At 35.1% G+C, this 16,493-nt stretch overlaps 1 pseudogene; it reads right to left on the reverse strand.

Annotated features, from left to right (window-relative positions):
* Positions 1-15,625, reverse strand: part of LOC130550866 (zinc finger protein 721-like) — a 28,733-nt pseudogene extending 13,108 nt beyond the window's left edge.
* Positions 15,626-16,493: the final 868 nt, after the last annotated feature.

Raw genomic sequence — 16,493 nt, forward strand, 5'->3', positions numbered from 1 at the left:
GCGGTGATGCTAGACAACTGGATTGAGAATCACTACAATAATTAGCATTGTTGGTTAAGTTCCTTCAAAAAAAAAAATTACATCATCAATACCGTATTTAAATTACTCACCAATTACACGGTTTAAAAATGACTGGACTTAATAATTCTTAAAAGCACCATCAACCTTGACCACATGAACAAGAGAAATAAAACTCATAAAAGATTATATATTTAATATACATTTATTTCTGAGGGCACAAAAAATCATATTAATTTACAATCACATAAACAATCATCAACAAAATCTTGACGTATAATGCACAAAAATATTTTTTGGGGAGAAATTAAATAAGCGCATTAATCTGCATTTGGTGCAGCTTCTCCCCCGTATGCAGTCTCTTGTGTTTGATCAGCTTTCTAGACTCAATAAATCCCTCTTCAAACTGTGTGAACACTTGAAGGGTTTTTCTACAGCGTGGGTCTGTGGCTCTTAGAAAGACTTTTATACACGCAGAGCACAGGTGACTTTTTTCACCCGTATGCCTCTTCTGGTGCACTTTAAGATAGTTGGCTTTGGCTTGTCTTCCCACAAGCAGAACACAAATACGGCTTCTCACCTGTATGAGTCTTCTGGTGTCTCAGCAGTACTGCCGAAACAAACATTTTACTGCACTTATCGCAGCCAAACGGCCTCTCGTTTGAGTAAAACAGAACACAACATTTCAGATTTTGTGGCTGTGTGAAACTCTTACCACACAGATGGCACAAGAAAGACCCTCTCACCTGTATGAATTTGGACATCATACTTATCCAGTTTCTTTTAATAAACTTTACAATATCATTGTAAATCTAGTTGTTTTTACTAATGGGCCTGATAAAGAAATGTAATGTAATTTACCTTCTTCAATGACTGAATAAGATGATATCCGAGCAGAGAATGAATGAAGTGTTTCTTGTTGATGATATTTCCTTTTTTAATGTAACTTTGGCAACTTACAAACACAATGCCAGGGGTAAACAGAGACAATGTCACAAAATTAGAATAATATCACATGAATGACACAATGACAATTTTAAGGGCTGAGAGATTAGATTCATATTACAATTGGTTCAATCTGTAAAAACAATGGGCACAATATTTCAAAATGAGTACGGGCTTTTAAAGTACTTTCTCATCCAATTTATCTCAAATGAATCATATTTCACAGTTCACTGCATCATACCCATCATGAACAAAATTCAAAATTCAAACTTCAAAATGATTAATCAAGATCATAAAGATATGCCCCTCATCCAAAATTGCATTCTGTGAAAGTACATACTGAATCAAATGAAGTACCTACTTCTTAACTGTGTAAATGTTAAGCTCTATATTGTATGCATGGGTGCAGTATACGCTTTAATTACAGGGTCATGAAAAATAATTTAAGTACAATTTGACCACAAGTTATAGCAAGTTTCTTGGTACCCACATCACTGAAATCCTCATGAGATGGAAAAGTGCCTGATGCATACAAAAATAACCATATAGGTATTTCTCACATACTGCTTTTAAATACACTATATACTGTAGTATTCAGCTATACTAATTTATAACACACGCTATATAGTAAGGATGTAGGCAACTTGTTCACTCTGTGCGGACAGCTCTCTTCTAAATGAACCGTCAAGCTGCGCAATTGTCTGAAACTTCTCTTACATGTGTGGCTTCTCTCCGGTATGCTATTCCACACAAAGAGCATACACGCCACCTTTCACACGGGTATGAGTCCTCTGGTGTCTCTTTAGATGTGCTACAGTAACAAACCTCTGATCGCACTGATCGCAGCTAAACGGCCTTTCATTCGAGTGAATCATCAGATGATTTTTAAGACATTGTCCATGTGCAAAACTCTTATCACACAGATGGCACGAGTAAGGCTTCTCACCTGTATGAGTGCGTATGTGATATTTAAGATGTCCTTGTTGTGTAAAACTCTTATCACACTGAGGACACGTGAAAGGTTTCTCTCCAGTGTGAACTCGTATGTGACTCTCTAGATATGTTTTAAATGGGAAAGTCTTATCACACTGAGGGCAGGTGTAAGGCCCATCACCAGTGTGACTTTTCATATGAACATTAAGGCTTCTCTTACGCATGAAACTCTTTCCACACTGAGGGCACGAGAAAGGCTTTTGGCCAGTGTGACCTATTACATGATCTTTAAGACTCGCTTTACTTTTGTAAGCCTTTCCACACTGAGGACAGGAGTATGGCCTCTCTCTAGCATGAGTCTTTATGTGAAGATTAAGATCCCTTCTTTGTAAAAATGTCTTACCACACTCCGGGCAGATGTAACGCCCTTCACTTCGGTGAATCCCCATATGATGGCATACAGAAGACTTTTCTTCAGCTTTTTCCAGAGGGGAATTCTCATCAGTTTGTGAGCAGCTAAAATAATTTTCAGTGTTGAACTTGTGGTAGTGATGTTCACCTTTCTTTTCGTGTTGTTCTTGACCTTCCTCTTTCACTCCCATCGGGTCTAAAATGAAGACAGTAACACGTTAATTTATGTAAAATGAAAAAGGAAACCCCGATTTAATATTCGTTTCTGAAATATAGAAAGTTATTTAAAATCATTTATAATTTTATAATCAAATCAAAAGTTATTTACTTTTTCTGGATAAAGGTCTTAAATGACAAAGAAAGCAAGAATAATAAATGGCATGGATGAATATTTAAGTGATCCCCAATTTGTACTTTGAGCCACACCGATGTACAAAATAGGGCCTTATAAATACAGTTCTGAATTCATTCCAAAAAAGTCATATCAGTCGAAAGTAACATTAGTGTAAACAATGTAAACACATCTTCATTTTAGGCATTCAAAGTCTTTACCTACTTATACCTACATCTCTACATCTGCTTATTTAAAAGTTTAAGAGACAAATAGATATATAAGATAGAAAATAAACTTTTGAATTGTCACCACTGACATAAATTACAACAAAGATTTATAAAGTCAACAGATTCTATGAAGAAACCTACCAATCTCGGTGTTAACAAATAAATAAATGATGCATAAAAAATCATTTTCATGCATTATTTGGATCTATGTAACCATTGTCATTTTGACACCCTCCAAAATAATGCATTACTCAGTAAATATTGTTCCATTGTTTAAGTACTTCTTTCTCCAGAAAACAGAAATAGCCATATGCTCTTTAGCTTTCATCAAGACCAACCTTTTTGTTCCTCAGTATCTTCAGCTCTCATAGTGCATGATTCTTCATCACTCTCCTCTTTAACCCACTCCATCATTACAACAGTGAGTAGCAGAATGTGTTGTGACCGCAGGTGTGATTCCTGCTTGTTTTGGCTTCTACACTATCTTAGCGCAGAGGACTAGAGGACAGAGCTGTGAAAATATACAAAGATTTTTATTTACACTCGTTAACAATCAAATACACATGCGCACCTTTCCCTATGCAGCACAAGCAAAGAACTAAGAGTTCAAAACGCATTCCCAAAACGTCACAGGTGTTCAAAATAACATTAGTGTAAACAACAAAAACAAATATGACCCTGCCTGTGAAAACCTAGCAAGTCATTATTTGTGATTTAAAGTTTTCTACATGAAGTCATCCCACATAATGTAAACATTAAAATATCACCTTTACATCTTTAAAGAGATAGTTCACCCACAAATGAAAATTCTGTCATGAATTACTCACTCTCTAGTTGTTTCAAATCTGTATAATTTTTTTTGTTTGGTTGAACACAGAGAAAGATATTTGGAAGAATCTTAGCAACTCAAATTTCTGGGGAATCACTGACTGCCATAGTAGAATTTTTTTAAATGGTAGTCAAAGGTCACCCAGAACCCTTTGCTTTTCTAAATTCCTCAAAATATCTTCTTTTGTGTTAAACATTTTTTGCTACTATGGTAGTCAATGATGCCCCGAAATCGCAGTTGCTAACATTCTTCCAAATATCTTTCTTTGTGTTCAACAGAACAAAGACATTTATACAGATTCGGAACAATTTGAGGGTGAGTAAATGATGACAGATTTGACAGATTGACTGAGTAAAGCCATGTCAAAGATTAAAAGTAGGGATGCACTGATAGATCATAGGATCTATGTTTCTCAAAAGCAACCTGTGTGTGTATTTTCTAAAGATGAAATTCTGAGTTGAGATAGTACAGACATACATTTGTGATGTATTTAATACCTTAATTTCTTATCCTTAATATTCTTTACTTTTAAAGATTTTTTAGATTTATGTCTTTTACCTACACTGTTTAACTTTGCCAGTAACTTACTGTGGATTTAATGTACAATTTTGTTTTAAGCATAAACTTACCTAGTTTATACATTTTTCTTTCATAAAACAAGACTAAATATCTTGGGTCACTTTTCTTGTTATGTAAATGTTTCGTAATTTAAGAAGTTTTAAATATTTTTACAGAAAACAGGAGAAAAATGCTTAGGAAGAATGTCATTTTTTTGCAGTGTTGCTGTGCTAATGCCAGTCTCTTCTTGCTCATTTTGAATTTCAAAAGTCAAAGTATTTTAATTTTGATTAAAGTACTAATTGGAAAGTATATTACGTAGTAATTAAATCTACAGTAAGTTACTGGCAAACCTGCTGCAAAAACTACAGCAAAGTTTTACAGTGTAGTTATACATTACATTGGAGGCTGCATTTGTATTGTATTTACAGGTAGATATGTGTGACAATGTTGTGAAGCAGTCCTTTTCCAGTTTATTATATATTGTATATATATTTATTCCAGTTATTATAGTCTGTGCTGCTATAATAACATCTGATAAATCTGTTTCTACATAAATGAAGTTAAAATGAGCATCTAAACACAACCAAGATTTTCTTCTTCAATAACTTTGCTCATTTCATTATATCATCACTTTATCTCCTGCCTGCTGTTATTCCCTTTAATCTATGATAGTACACATCTAATCTGGAGGATAGATCTATCATTTGCTGTTGTCGGCAGAATCACGGGATCATTTGGCGTAGTATGGCTATAAAACTATGGTATCATTTTGGATCAATAACAAGATAGTATGGAAGCAATCAGATCTATCAGCACTGACATTATCTAAACAGTAAGTGTGATATTTTAAAGACAATATGTTAAATGATTGGCAGTAATTAGATTTGTTATTATGTTAGATATTTAAATCTAAAGAGAAACATTTTCAATTCAATTAGGGCTGCATAATATATTGAAAAATCGCAAATGTGAAATGCATATCAATATGGTTTCCATAACTCAATCATTTTGAACAATGCCGATAAAAGAGCGACTGTGCCAGATGTGTGGAAGATGATTAATGATCAAAAAGAATGTGAAACATGTAATATTGGTTATATAATTTTCAGTTTTTTTCATATAGGTTAATTTAATTTTACAGTTTTAAAACATTATTGTATTGCATTATTTAGCAACTTATCGTATATCGCATTTTTCGTCAATATCGCAGAGCCCTAAAAATGTATTTGTACTGCAGCAACTTTCACAATAGAAACAAAAATTTCATGACAGCTTTAAAAAGAATACCTTGCAAACTATAGGGATGCACCGATATGTACATTTTGGCCGATGACGATAACTGATATACTGGCTATACAGTTTTTTTAAATGAATATAAATTTGCCACAAACAAAAGGCAAAAAGTGGACAACTGCTTTTATTTTAAAACATTGCTTGCAGTAAACAATGTATAATTTAGTTTTTCCATGTACCAAGCATACTTTACATTAGTTCAAAATTCTTTAATTTCGAAAAGTGTTCTCAATAGCCACAAGTAGGTATCAAGACAAAGCATTCGAACAGCAATCTGATTCAAACAGTATGCTTTTGTTCCTGTAATTTAAACATTCACAAATATCTACATACTGTACCTACATCAACGTTTTAATAATAGCATTACGTGAATGATCATGACAGAAAGACAATAATGTCCTGGATTTGAACTGTGAGCAGTGTGCACCTGAAGTGGTTCAACAAAATTAAATGATTTATAATTGATCAAATAAATCGGCTTTAATACATTGGCCTGATTTTATTATTATTTAAGTATTATTGCCGTTTGTAATATCTAAACAACCAACACACTCCATTAGGTGATAAGCTCTATAACGTTAGCTACTCACACAACTTACTATGAACTGTATGAAAAAGAGGGACGTGTTTCTTGTATTCTTTAAAAACACTTGAAAACAGCAAAAACATAACGTTACATATCTAAATGGCTTTATAGTATTGTTAAATATCTTTGTTCTTCGCCATGTATTCAGAGAACAAATGTAACTCTTAACCGTTAGCCCTAGGACAAGAAAATGACTCTCAGCTCTTTATAATGAAGTATTACAATATTCTGATATTATTTCAATTTCACCGCAATCTTTGAGTAGTTGGAGTGTATTTTCTTAAAAAGAAAAATTATATTTTGCATTATTTTAATCACCTCGAACAAACGCTTCAAATTTCCCTCAATCGTCCGATAAGCTGCAGCGCACTCTACTAACGTCATCACACAACGCAGGCTTCAACAAGCAAAATAAAAGTCCCTTTGGTAATGCATAAAACATGATAGAAATGGTATCTACTCATTCAAAAATATACACAAAATGTGAACGTTCGTGAATATAATCAGACTCAAATGGTCCACCCATTTATTTGGTATAGACATTTAACAAATGTATATTTGATATAATATGTTACATTTTTAAAGGAGACACATTTTGAAGTTTGAGGGAATACTACACAATTGGATTGAGAACCATTACTATAATTAGCAGTGTTGGTTAAATTACTGGTATGAATTAACAGTCACTAATTACATTGTCAATATTGTATTAAAATTACTCACTAATTACAGCGTTTAAAAAATAACTGGACACATTCATTCGTAAAAGCTTCTCTTAACTACATGGACAAGCTAAATATTTTTTATATACTTTTATTTCTGAGGGTGAAAAAAATCAGCCAAGGGTTTGGAATGACATGTCAGACTAAGACTCAGCTTTATTGTCCCATTTAGAGAAACTAAGATTGCAGCAAGGTGCTAAAGACGACATTCACATCCATGTACAAAGCTATAAAAAGTTACAATCATAAGAACGTGTATATATATATATAAATATATATATATACCAACAAAAATCACCACAAGCATTTAAAATGTAATACTAATTCTAAACATTTACACATCATCTTTAATCATTACATTCTCCACAAGAGAGCAGTTTAATAACTTATCTGCCACATCAACAAAAGACTCTCTGACATGATATTTGACAAGGATAACAAAAGATCTATATTAATAAGTACTGTATATTAATAAAGACATAGATTATTGGTGCCACTTTTTAATAAATGAGTACAAATGTAGTTTAAAAATATTCATATTAACAAACAAACAATCACAGAATTCACTTGAGGTAATGCACAAAAAATTTTTTTTGGGGGGGTAGTAATTCATTAGGTGCGTTTATCTGCATTTGGTGCAGCTTCTCTCCAGTGTGCAGTCTCATCCGTTTTATCAACTTCCTTCCTAGACTCAATAGATCCCTTTTCACTGTGTGAACACTTGTAGGGTTTTTCTCCAGAGTGGACCTTGAGGTGCCGCTTCAGGTCTGTGGCTCTCAGAAAGGCTTTTCCACACACAGAGCACATGTGACTTTTCTCACCCGTATGCCTCTTCTGGTGCACTTTAAGATAACCGAGTGATTGAAAACTCTTCCCACACGCAGAACACAAATACGGCTTCTCACCTGTATGAGTCTTCTGGTGTCTCCTTAGCAGTGCTGCCGAAACAAACATTTTACTGCACTCATCGCAGCCAAACGGCCTCTCGTTCAAGTGAAACTGCATATGACATTTCAGATTCTGTGGCTGTGTGAAACTCTTACCACACAGATGGCACGAGTAAGGCTTCTCACCTGTATGAATTCGGATGTGATACGTAAGATGTCCTTGTTGTGAAAAACTCTTATCACAGTGAGGGCACGCGAAAGGTTTCTCTCCCGTGTGAACTCGTATGTGACAATCTAAATGTACTTTAGATGGGAAGCTCTTATCACACTGAGGGCAGGTGTAAGGCCCATCACTAGCGTGAGTTCTTAAATGAATATTAAGGCTTGCCTTACGTATGAAACGCTTTCCACACTGAGGGCACGAGAAAGGCTTTTGGCCAGTGTGAGTTATCATATGGTCCTTAAGATGCCATTTACATGTGTACGTTTTTTCACACTGAGGGCAGGTGTATGGCCGCTCTCCAGCATGAGTCTTTATGTGAACATTAAGGTTTCCTTTTTGCGAAAAACTCTTACCACACTGAGGGCACGAAAAAGGCTTCTCACCTGTGTGACCTACTAAATGTTCCTTAAAGTGACCTTTATATGTGTAAGTCTTCCCACAGTGAGGGCAGATATAAGGCCCCTCTCTTGAGTGAGTCTTTATGTGATGGTTAAGATTTCCTTTATTAACAAAACTCTTTCCACATTGACGGCACGTGAAGGGCCTTTTACCCGTGTGACTTGCGTCTTCGGTTCTTTCTTGAGAGGAATCCTCAATAGTTTGTGAGCACCTGAAAGCATTTTCTACAGGATTAAAACTGTGACGCTGATGTCCGTTCTCCATTTCACTGTGTTCTTGACCTTCCACTTTGACTTCCATCAGGTCTAAAATAAAAAAGAAACGGTCAAAAATGATGTAAAATGAAAATCCCAATTTAATATGAAAATCTCAGTATAATATTCAACTGTAATGGTTTTATAACCAGAGACCCCAAAATGTGCCTGAGACTTTGTTACCAATAGATCAAAATTCGAAACTAACCTCTTTGCTTTTCGTTATCCACAGCTATCATTGTATCTAATTCTGCTATATTTGTGTCTTCTCTCTCCTCTTTAACACACTCCATCATTTCAACGGTGGGTCAGAATAGTAGAATGTGTTGTTACACCAGGTGTGATGGGCAGGTCATTCCATCAGCAGTGGGAACAGTCCAGAAGAAGTTGCTTGAAAGTGATTTTGTGCCTTTGTTGTGAGGGACCACAAGCCGCTCTTCACTAGCAGAATGCAAGTATCTGGAGGGCACATGTACAGGTCTAAATGAGTAAGTTTAGGTTTATTTTTATAGATAGAACATACACGTGATTTTCCTAAAAACCCATCACCAGTTGATGAATAGCTTGACAAAGTAAATGTTTTTGCTCTTCATGTGTGCATGCGTTTATTCATAGAAAAATATAAATAATAAATGTTGGCCACAGTAACGTTACAAGAAAACAACTCGGTTCTTTTTTACAATCGTTACAATATTGTAATATTATTAAACATCGTTTTGGTAATATTGAATAAATAAAGGTAAAACGTTAAGGCATATTCTGCATCGTTTTATTCACCTTACAAAACCGACTGAAGAGCCGCAGCCGCACTGGCGCTGAACACTCCGTTAGACGTCATTGCACGTCAGGCTTCGAGAAGCAAAATAAAAGTCCCTATCTTCAATCTGTCCAAAATTGTGACAAGCATGGGGAAAAAAGCTAGACTACACTACCGAAAAAAAAGAATGGTGCATGAATAAAAACATGTTTTTTGTTTGTTATACACATTGCAATGAAACAAGTGCAGAAAAAAAACTATATTTATCCTCCACAAGTGTTTGGTTCAATTTCTAAGACAAGGCCAGCATTGTCCGCTGCTAAACCTATAGCATCATGGTAAAATAAATGATACTTTATGCAAACGATGAGCTTGTAGTCTGTTAAAAAAAGAATGTCACTTGAAATGTTGCAAAACAAACAAAAAGTCTTCTTTTGTATTTGTTTTGATGGCTGCTCTCCGAAACAAACATCATGACAAGTATAGACTAATTTACCTAAACTCTGAACAGCCCTATGTATAAAAAAGCAATGACAAGACATTTGAACATATTTCAAAGATAGCCATTTTAATCTGAGACTGAGCCTTATCTGTGAAATCAAGGCATGGGGTATTGTTGCGGTTACTGAACGAAAGTCAATCTAGTCATACTGCTGCTTGAAAAAGCAATCGTAGAAAACATTTCCACTAACAAACACAAACTTCACCACCCACGGTAATTCACTAAAATTCATGGGAGTAATTCCATCATCATGTTCATTTGCATTTCACATCATGTGCTATGACCTGAAGGCTGGAGTTGATTTATGCTCATTCTTTGTGGACAGCGCAGTCGCTCGTGTCGTTTCAGGTTCCCCGAATCACTAAAACCCCTTCCACAATGTGAGCACTTGTAGGGTTTTTCTCCAGTATGGATCCTTAGGTGACGCTTCAAGTCTGTGGCTCTCAGAAATGCTTTTCCACATACAGAAAACATCCAAGTTTTCACATCCGTATGCCTCTTCTGGTGTGCCTTCAGCTGTGCCACTTAAGAAAACTTTTGATTAAAATGATCACAGCTAAATGGTATGTGTAACCAGTGTAACAACAGGGGAACAACAGGGAACAACAGGGGAATTTCGAGATTTTTGCCCTGTATAAAACTCTCACCGCACGGAGAAATCCCTCTCATCTGTATGAGTTTGGATGTGATGCTTAAGATGTCCTTGTTGTGTAAATCTCTTATCACACTGAGGGCACATGAAAGGTTTCAGTTGTGAAATTCTGAGGACCTTTCGCTCCTATCATGTCTAAAATGAACAAAGTAATACGTCAAAAAAAGTAAAACAAAAATGAAACCCCAATGTAAGATCAGAATGTTATCAGATTTTTGATCTATGGAAATTAAATGTCATTTTCCATATCTTCAAATGTAGCATGTGACTGCCTTTCTGTTTTATAACCACTTAAGTCAGACCCTTATTATAATATTCTCCAGCTCTAATGATTTTAACAGAGCCACCAAAATGTGCTTTTATGGTCTTTAGCAGGCATTAAGATTGGACACTAACCTCTTTGTTCCTCAGTATATTCAGCTTTTCATTGCGTTTGATTCTTCATCACTCTCCTCTTTAACACACTCCACCATTTCAACAGTGAATCAGATCAGTAAAGTAGAAGAATGTGTTGCTTCTTTACAGTTTTTATAGATGAATTGGTGTGGAAATGGTCAATCTTTTCACGAGCTGCAGCGCACTCTACCGACGTCATCACTTACCAGGCTCCACGAGGCAAAATAAAAGTCCCTCTAGTCGCTTTGACTACAATCCTGAAATGCATAAAACATAATATTAAAAAAAGGTTAACGTTTAGGTAAAATATCACGCTTAAATATCCTACATATCTATTTGGCATGGACACCAAACATATTTACATTGCAGTGTGTGGGGGCGCTACAAAATTGGATTGAGAATCACTGCAGTAATTAATAGTGCATGGAAATTACTTGGAAAAAAGTAATGAATTAAGATAAAATAAGAAATAGCAATGCAATTTATAGTTTTGTTTATCTGCATTAAAATAAATCTAAAACACAGTTATTTTGTGCCTAGAACAGATTCTAATCTTTTAATTTGATGTCATTTAAGTAGGCTACTTTACCTTTTAAAGAAACTCAACAAGCACGTAAACAGTCAGTAAATGTAGAAATGTTTTGTTTCACATTTGTTTGAGCAGACATCTCATTTAAGTTCATTCTGCACAGACGTTACTCATTTCAAATGTATACGAGTCTTTCGAATGTGCTATAGCTTATACTGAACAAACTGTGTTCTTTATGTGTCTCAGATCATCGAAAGAGACTGCAAGACCTGCATTGATTTTGTCTGAAGAGCGGGACATCCAAAATGTACAGTGTTAGACATGGAAATCACTGCAATATTTCGGGCAAAAAGAAAAAAAAACGACATGACTGTGAAAAAAAAAACAATTTTCAGTTTGGGGTGACCTATTTTTTTTTATTAATCATCTTCAGTTCTCTGCAGCATAACCAATATGAACAAAATGTAAAGTTTACAAATATTAATAAAGACAGTTGATGGGAGATATTGTTTATAAAGAAAAAGGTTTAATGTTACAGTACTGAATTATATGAAGAACCTACTTCTTAACTGTTAAAACAGTAAGCTCTATATAATATGCATGGGTGCAGTATACGCTCCAGACATACTACATTACCCATATTTTTTTATTAAGGAGTAACGAAAAACAATTTTGTTAATCAACTACAATTTAACCACAAGTAATACCCTTTCTTGGTACCTATATAACTGAGATCCTCATGGGATAGAAAAGTCTGTCTGATGAATACAAAAATCTCAAGGGAAGCAATAGCCAATAGTTTTGAATATACCAAGTTTTCACCTAAACTCATTTATAACACATGCTATACAGTAGGGAGGTACACAGCAAAATCATCAATGTTTAAAAAAATTCAAATTAACACTCACAGTGTATAATCCACACTTTGAGAGTGTGGATTATATATACACTGTGAGTGTTAATTTGACATTTTTAACACAGGTGATTTTACTGTGTAGGCAACTTGTTCACTCTGTGCGGAGAGCTCTCTTCTAAATGAATCTTCAAGCTTTGCGATTGTCCGAAGCTTTTCTTACATGCATGGCAGTGGTACGGTACGGTATGCATTCATTCATGTTGTATTAGGTGGCGAGTCTGAATGATGTTCATCTTCCTTTTCATGTTGTTCTTGACCTTCCTCTCTCACTCCCATCATCTCTAAAATGAAGACAGTAACATATCAAAAAATTGTGTAAAATAAAAAATTAAATCCCAGTTTAATATTAGTGAAATAGAAAGTGAAATATACGTAAACTTCTCTAACATCATTCATAATCTTATAATCAAATCAAGCAAATTATGTAAACAATCCCTGGCTAAAAAATTGATTTGATCAATATTTTTCTTAAGTGATGAAGAAAGCCAAAATATTAAATGGCTTGAATGAATATTTAAGTGATCCACGTTTGGTTTATGACCATTGAATATAGATAAAATTCTACAATTTGCACTTGGGACTACACTAACATCCCCTTAACTTTGAGACTGCACCATAGGGCCTTATAAATGAAGTTACTAAGAGTTAAAAATTCATTCCAATAAAGTCAAAGGAGTTAAAATAACACACAGTAAGCGTAAACATAAAGAAATCCTCATAATCTTTATGTACTGCTTACTTAAGAGTTTGTTAAAAGGCAGACATTAAGATATACAAGAAACTTTTATGCAACAAAGATTTCTAAAGTCAAGCGATTCTATGAACAGACCTACAAAGACTGCGTAGAAAAATAATGACGCTAGTTTTTCTTTCATTTTCACCCCGTTATTTGGCTCTAGGACCCCCTTCTGCAAAATAACCCCTTTACTCTGTAAATATCGTTATTCATTATTTAAATACTTAGAAAGCAGAATGACCCTTATGCTCTTTAGGTGTCATCAAGATTGGACACTGACCTGTTTTTTCCTCCATATCTTCATCTCTCATTGTGTATGATTCTTCATCACTCTTCTCTATAACACACTCCATCATTACAACAGTGAGTCAGAATAGTCGAGTAGAAGAATGTGTTGTGACAGCAGGTGTGATTCCTGTTTGTTTGGCTTCTTATAGATGAAGTGGCTTCACTGAAGATTGTGTGATGTTTGTTTAGCATGGAGGACAACAAGAACAACCCTGTAAAAATATACAAAGATTTTGAGTTCAAAATACATTCCAGAAAAGTCACAGGAGTTAAAAATAACATTAGTGTAAACAGCGTAAACCTCAAAGGTCACCCCTACATGTGCAGGAACCCGAAAGAAGGATACCTTCAAACCTATATTATGTAATCTCTTTATAATTTGATTTATTTCATTTAATACATCAAGCCTACATGATTTTCCTGTTTTAATACTCGACAATACTGACATATCTGATGCAATTAAAACATTATTTTCCCTCTTTTCTCATCATTATTGCAACCAGAGCTACTGTATGCACAGAAAGATGACCTGTTGTCCTTTTTTAAATTTTAATGTCGTATTGAGGAATATATACTGCAGCTCCTGTATTCCCTGGATTTTTTTAACCATCCGTTTATCTTTAATTCCGTTGTATATTTCCTTTCCATAACATTTTTAACTATATACCAACACGACTTGTTCAAAATAAGAATAAAAAAGTCCCTTTATTTAACCTGTTAAAAACCCTTGAGGGCATGTGCATATTATTACCTCACCTACATTAAAAATACACAAATCTATTTAGTAAAGACAAATACGGGAAAGGCAAAAAAGGCTCCTTTCTATTTCATATTCTATTTTCTAGATGTAAATGTTGTATAAATAGCTGTAATAATTATGAAATTATGCTGTGACCATATGGTGTTGTTTATGCTTTTTTAAATAATATTTGACGTAATTTAATGGAAACAGGTTATATTGCTGATAATGATATGCTAAGTTTTTTAGAAACTAGATCAAAATAATGGTACATGAATGTAAATGTAGAACTCTTTTTGTTTTCAAACTGAACAAATGCAGAAAAAAGATAATAAAGGAAAGATCTGCAAAAAAGACAAGTGGGAGAAAAACAGTGGATAAATATTGACAGAACTTACATATTTAGGTGTACTTTTCGTCGTTCTTCTCGAATTTCACCCAGTCTTATTTATTTTCAATGTTGTTCATGTGTCTTTGAGGTGTTTTTCATATGCATTAATATATGAACTCGACTTAAGCCTTGCCTGTGAAACCAGGGCATATTGTGGCAATTATGTAAAAAATGACCCCTTATAAGGGTGCAAATTTAGAAGTACTGCTAGCAAACATTACCATTAACCACCACAAACTTAACACCCAAGGTAACTTGAAATTCATCTTTTTGGGAGAAATTCCATCGTCAGGTTCATTTGCATTTCACATCTTGTGCGATGACCTGAAGGCTGAAGTAGATCTTTGCTCATTCTTTGAGGACAGTGCTTTACTGAATGATTCTGTAGGTTGTGTGTTTGTCTGAAACTTCTTGCACATTCTCTTTAGTATGCAGTCTCTCATGTTTTCTCAGTTTCCAATTTTCGCTAAACTCCTTTCCACAATGTGAGCACTTGTAGGGTTTTTCTCCAGTATGGATCTTTAGGTGCCGCCTCATGTCTGGGCCTCTCAGAAAGGCTTTTCCACACACAAAGCACACCCAATTCTACACAACCGTATGCCTCTTCTGGTGTGTCTTCAGCAGTGCTGCAGAAGAAAACTTTAGTTTACAAAGATCACAGCGGAACGGTGTTTTGTGAAACAACTGATGAATTTGGAGACTTTTGGCCTGCATGAAACTCCTATCACACAGATAGCAGGAGAAAGGCCTCTCGCCTGTATGGGTTCGTATGTGATGCTTAAGATGTCCTTGTTGTGTAAAACTCTTATCACACTGAGGACACATGAAAGGTTTTTCTCCGGTGTGAATTCGTATGTGATTCTGTAGCTGCGTTTTAGATGAGAACGTTTTATCACAATGAGGACAGGTGTAAAATCCAACTCTAGTGTGACATTTTATATGACGACTGAGGCTTTGCTTACATTTAAAACTCTTTTCACACTGAGGGCATAAGAAAGGCTTTTGGCTTGCGTGACTAATAACATGATCCTTAAGATGTGCTTTACGTTTGTAACGCTTTCCACACTGAGGGCAGGTGTATGGCCTCTGTCCGGCATGAGTCTTAATGTGAGCATTAAGATGTCGTTTTTGTATAAATCTTTTACCACACTGAGGACACGTGAAGAGCCTTTCAACAGTGTGACTTTTTAAATGTCTCTCACAATGACCTTTATGTGTGTATGTCTTTCCACAATGAGGACAGGTATAGGGCCATTCTCTGGTGTGAGTCTTTATGTGGCGATTAAGATATCCTTTATTAAAGAAACTCTTTCCACAAAGATGGCATGCAAAATTATTTTTGCCTTGAGGGGAATCCTCATCAGTTTGGGAGCAGCTGAACACATTTTCTTCATTTTTGAAACTGTGATGTTGATGTTTCTCCTCCATTTCATTGTGTTCTCCACTTTCCACTTTGACTTCCATCATGTCTAAAATAAACAAAGTAACAGTCAAAAATGATGTAAAATGAAAATGGACACAAACCTCTTTGTTCCTCAGCATCCTAATCTCTCATTGTGTCCAAATCTGCATCACTTATGTCTTCACTCTCCTCTTTAACACACTTCATCATTACAACAGTGAGTCAGAATCAGAATAGAAGCTTGTTTGGCTTCTTTACCGCATTCTTAGATGATCTGGAGTGAGAATGGTTTCACTGAAGATCGTGTGATAGGATTGTTTGTTTGGCATACAAACTATCACATTTTTATATTGTATCTCTAGTTTGAAACAGCAGATCAGGCACAAAACTAAAAAGTAACATTTTTACTGTTGGACTTTTGAGGCAGTCCTGCATGTTCAAAAATTTGTACAGAGACGTTCTCCAAAATCGATTAGAAGTTTATTATCAGATGTAAAAAGGAGTAACAAAGCTTTGGGTTGTCAGACGATCTCCTCACTCCACCACAAGCCAACAACCCAAAT

The sequence above is a fragment of the Triplophysa rosa genome, unplaced genomic scaffold, assembly GCF_024868665.1.
Source record: "Triplophysa rosa unplaced genomic scaffold, Trosa_1v2 scaffold458, whole genome shotgun sequence".
NCBI classification, from domain to species: Eukaryota; Metazoa; Chordata; class Actinopteri; order Cypriniformes; family Nemacheilidae; genus Triplophysa; species Triplophysa rosa.